The sequence below is a fragment of the Dipodomys spectabilis genome, unplaced genomic scaffold, assembly GCF_019054845.1.
Source record: "Dipodomys spectabilis isolate Male_0828 unplaced genomic scaffold, ASM1905484v1 ptg000301l, whole genome shotgun sequence".
Lineage (NCBI taxonomy): Eukaryota > Metazoa > Chordata > Mammalia > Rodentia > Heteromyidae > Dipodomys > Dipodomys spectabilis.
The window spans coordinates 1,763,984-1,769,241 of NW_024870978.1; the positions used below are offsets into that span (position 1 = coordinate 1,763,984).

The 5,258-nt window shown below is 37.6% G+C and overlaps 1 pseudogene; it reads right to left on the reverse strand.

Moving 5' to 3' along the window:
- Window positions 1–1,294: 1,294 nt before the first annotated feature.
- LOC122127463 lies at window positions 1,295–1,394 on the reverse strand (annotated as a pseudogene).
- Window positions 1,395–5,258: the final 3,864 nt, after the last annotated feature.

The window sequence follows — 5,258 nt, forward strand, 5'->3', positions numbered from 1 at the left end:
ACGAACTATGGCAGGGCAATGTGATACAAGCCTGGAATTCTAGCACTCAGACTGACAGGAGATTAGAGAGTGGAATTACATAGTGAAACCTTCCCTGGACCAGGTAGTATAATTTTGTCTCAATAAAACAAACCAAACTACAAGAAAGGAATACACAGTTGGAAGTTTGGGCTAATTTTGTCATTATGTTTAGAGAAGTCAAGTTTCCTATTGAAATGCAACTGATATATTATCCTCAGTTGTGTTTTAAATGCTCTCTTCATTACAGAACATTCTTAGATGCAAAATAGCTCATGATTCCCATCCAAAATTTGAAAAAGTAAGTAAGCTTCATTCTGTTGGATGCCAAAGAAATTATCAAAGTTCACAAAACTTAAGCCCAGAGAAATAGTACAGTTCGTCTAATATAGGACTTTGTGGACCTTGCAAAATTAGAATTTAGATTCAAAATAAATAGTTTGTTTTTTTTGTAATTCCATATTCTATAGGATACTACAAAATTCTTTTTAAGTAGAGGTTTTAACTCACAAATTCACAAATGATTCTGGCATTCTATTTGCCTAGAAAATTCTTTCATGAGAGTTATAATTAGAAGTTAGTTAATAGATAATTCCAACAGTTCATGTATAAAATGATAATGTGAATAATCTATACAGAGTTGCCAACAAATGGATGATATTAATTTATAAATGTAGAAAAAGCATTTTTTGGATTTGGTATAACATGGTATGAAGAGAATAATTGTGTGACATCTTCTTTCTTTTACATATATATTACACAGGAAGCAATTTCCTTAATTATGTGCCTCTGTATACAATGAGAAAAATACTAGGTTTGGGTTCATTTTTATTTCATTTTTTTGGGGGGGGGAGGTCCGGTCCTGAGGCCTGAACTCTGGGCCTGGACACTGTCCCTCAGCTCTCCAGCACAAGGCTAGCGCTCTACCACTTGAGCCACAGTGCCATTTCTTGCTTTTTTTCTTTTTGCTAATGTGGTGCTGAGGAATTGAACCCAGGGCCTCATGCATGCAAGGCAAGCGCTCTACCACTGAGCCACCTTCCCAGCCCCTTTTTCTAGGTTCTTATAGTAGTATATTTCTTTGGGAAAAAATGACAATGCTAACTAATTTCAAAAGTTTTGTAAAGGTTATTCTATGTAAAGGCCTTTCTAAGGTGAAGATTTTACACACTGATGTCAAACTAACGTTTAATTCTAACACTTGCATATATTGTTACACTTGTAATTTTGTAATCAACTTGTTAATAACTGTTTTCATTTCTGCAACTGAGGAATGAAAAGTATGGAACACATCACAAATTTTCATATTATCCTTGTGCAAGTGCCATGTTAATCTCTGTATTGTTGTTATTTCGGTATACGTGCTTCTGAAGCATGTAGTATCCTCTAAATTTAAGTAGTTAATGATGCAATCTTTATACAGGCTTATATCCTTGGGTGCCTATTTGTAGCAAGGAAACCTTATTGTTCCTAACAATACTATTGATCTTATTTCCGTAAAATAATGTGTATAGTGGAAAAAAATTATATTGTTCGGTCGATTGCTCACATTTGCATTTTTTTGTCAATGACAATTTTAAGTCTTTTTCATTTTAGATTTGATCATACTTTGAAGCACTTTGAAGGTGAAGGCTTTTTCAAGTACGTATTTATGCAACTGAGTTAGCTTTGCAGAGCTAATGGATTCAAAGTAAGCCTTGCTTAAGAGCTACTCCTAAACTTCTGCAGCTGACATTTTCCCAAATGAGGTCTTACCTGCACAAAAGTCTACCTGAACCTTTTCTTTCTTCCATGTAGGAACAGACCAACCAGAATATCCTATCTTGACAGCATTGCAACAATAAGATGTGCAAGCATTTATGTAGAAAACGAACTTTAAAACTTTGGTGCAGGGGGTGGGGAGCGTGGAGGATTGGGTGGGGTAGTGGGGAGAGATGAGAAGGTATGGGAAGGGAAAATAAAGGAGGAGGCATTAATGCTTGTTAAGAAATGTACTCATTGTGTATATATTCCACAATTTCTTGATCCATTCATCTACTAAGGGGCATCTGGGTCGCTTCCAGATCTTAGCTATGGTAAATAATGCTGCAATAAACACAGTTGTGCTGGTAGCTTTAGTGTGGTCTTGTTTGTAAACATTTGGGCAAATGCCCAAAAGTGGGATTGCTGGGTCATAGGGGAGCTCTATGTGGAGTCTTTTGAGGAACCTCCATACTTCTTTCCAAAGTGCTTGAACAAGTTTACACTCCCACCAACAATGAAGTAAGGTTCACTTCTGTCCACATCCCCTTCAGCATCTGTTGTTATTAGAGTTCTTGATTTTTGCCATTCTAACTGGGGTGAGGTGGTATCTCAATGTTGTTTTGATTTGCATTTCTTTTATGGTTAGGGAGGTTGAGCATTTCTTCATGTGTCTATTGGCTATCCATCTTTCTTCTTCAGAGAAGTTTCTCTTTAAGTCTTTAGCCCACTTATTTATTGAGCAGTTGTTTCTTTGATGATTTCTTGTTGGGGGATTTAATTTTTTGAGTTCCAAGTATATTTTAGATATGAGACCCTTGTCCGTTGTATAGCTAGTGAATATCTTCTCCCAATCCATAAGCTTTCTATTGATCCTGCTATCTATGTCCTTTTCCATGCCGAAGCTCTGCAACTTCATGCAATCCCATTTGTCCAACCTTTCTTTGATTTGTTTTGTTTCCAGATCTCTATTAAGAAAATTTCGGCCTGTGCCAACAGAAAGAATGACATTGCCCCATTTGTTAGGAAATGGAAAGACTTGGAAAAAAATATATTAAGTGAAGTAAGCCAAGCCCAAAGAAGCATAATTCCCATGGTTTCCCTTATTTGCAATATCTAGTATATGTATGAGTCAAGCAGAAAAGTTTAGATAAGGTGAAGTTAGGAAAATGATCTCTAAGATATATATTTAAATGTTTTTTCTTTCATGCATTTGTTTCTAACGCATTTATAAGATTATTTCTTTGTTGCTTTGTATGTCTCTCCCCCACATTATAACCCCTGCTTTCACTGTATTTGATATTGGTATAATTTGTGGAGGGGAAGGGGAAAAACAAGTCGTTTAAATAAGGATACAAGTGGACCCGTTGCAACAATGAGAAGTACAAGTTGTCATGTCAAAAACGAACTTTACAACTTTGGTTGAGCGGGGTGGATTGGGGGGCCGGGGGAGGCTAGGAAGGGATGGGAAGGGTAAACAAAGGAGGAGGCTACAATGCTTGATAAGAAATGTACTCACTATCTTGCCCATGTAATTGTAACCCCTCTGTACAATATTTTCACAATAGAAAAAAGAAATTTACTCATTACATTGCCCATGTAATTTTAACCCCTCTGTATAGTGTTTTACAATAAAATAATAAAACTCAACAAAAAAAGGAAAAAGAAAAAAAAAAGAAAAGAAACTTAACCTAACCATTACAACTTAATAGAACAATTTGTACAGCCTTCCACAACTTCAAAGCGGTAGTGATACATACTTATCCTTTTGGTAATATCAAAGGCAGTTTCTTCCAAGTTGTCCTTCAGACCTGGTTTGATATAATGGTTCAACAGAAGGAGATCCAGTGTATCTTTGCTATCTATATTCCCAGCAGCAAGATGCAAGGGAGTCAAGAGGCATTTAGTTTGAGCATTGGTATCTGCACCATGATGAAGTAAGAAAGACGCCACACTGGTATTATTCCACGAGTAAGCACTGCACAGGGGTGTCCAGCCATTAACAATTATTGCATGAATATCTGCTGCTTGAGCCACCAACTCATGGACAATTTCTAAATGTCCACTGTAGGCTTCCCGATGAAGAGGGGTATATTCATTGTCATTCCTAGTATTCACATGAGTGGCCTTTATGGAAAGAAGTCACCATACTCTAGTAAACCGATTATTTTCAGCAGCCCAAAGAAGTAATTTGCTTGGATCCTACACCATTTTTTTTTCTTGCAATTGATATGACTCCTCACTTTTTCGTTTTGTTCCTCATCTTCATCAGAATTGCCTAACTAGAGACTTTCAGTGCCAGTGGGAATAAGGTGTCCATGTATTTCCCCAATAGTTTATATTGGTTGAACTTGTGAGAGAAATGCAGTGAATTTTCTGCATCTGCTTTTTTTCATGATGATTTATTTTCTCTTTTTCCATTTTTATTATTCTAAGTCATTCTAACTGGAAAGTAGGGAATTGATGGAGAGCAGAGGAAAGATGTTCCTCCGTATTCAAAGGTACAGACTGTAAATTAGGATCAGTGTTGTCTTCATGTGCAGCTTCTTCTAGGAATGAGAAAATAGAAGGTGGCTCAGTGGTAGAGTGCTTGCCTTGCATGTATGAGCAACGGCAGGTCATTTCCACTTTGCAGCCTTGTCATTCAGACTCAAGGTGCAAAGAAAAAAAACGTAATACTCCAGCCCTCTGAAGTTCTCCACGTTTTGTGGTATCCTACTTTTTTTCTTCCTGCAAACCCTCAGGGCCTAGGATCCCAGGATTGGCTAGGGGTCCAGAGACTGCACCGTAGCCTAGGGTGATGGAAGCTGAGTCAGTGTTGCCACGACCTGAGTTCAAGCCCCGTGGTTGGCAAAATAAAGTATAAATGAAAAATTAATTATTTATTTAACTAAATTAAAAAAGAAATGATGGCCCCTGATTTGGAATTTCTGCCAGTTTCCTTCTTGGGATTTGAACTCAAGGTCTTGGTAAATCTGTAGCGATGTGAGGGAAGGTGCAGAGTTGCCACTACTTGAGTTCAAACCCCGTGCCGAGCCAAAAATTAAAAAAAAGTCACTAAGCTAGGCAGGGGGAGTAGTTGTGGAGATGGGAGGGGAGGGATGGTAGGGGGAAAACAAAAGAAGAGGCAACAATGCTCAATAGGAAAGGAACTCATTACCTTGATCATGTAACTGTGATAACTCTGTACAACATTGTTGCAATAAAAGTGTACAAAAAAGAAACAATGTAGTGCTCAGAGAAGCACTTTGGGGGTAAGGTAAGGATGTCTGAAAAGCTGTACAAAATTCTACACTGCGTTTTTTTTTTACATGTTCTGTATGGAACTGAATGAACATAACTGCTTTCATTAAAAAAAGATTAAGCCACTGTCTTGGAACTGGGGCCAGTATTTCTGTAATTACTGTGATTTGATCTCACCCTCCAGGTAACTCTTTTGCACCATGGGTGAAGGCGAAGCTTACTTTGAGGAAAACAAATTCAGGCTAGAGTACTGAGGG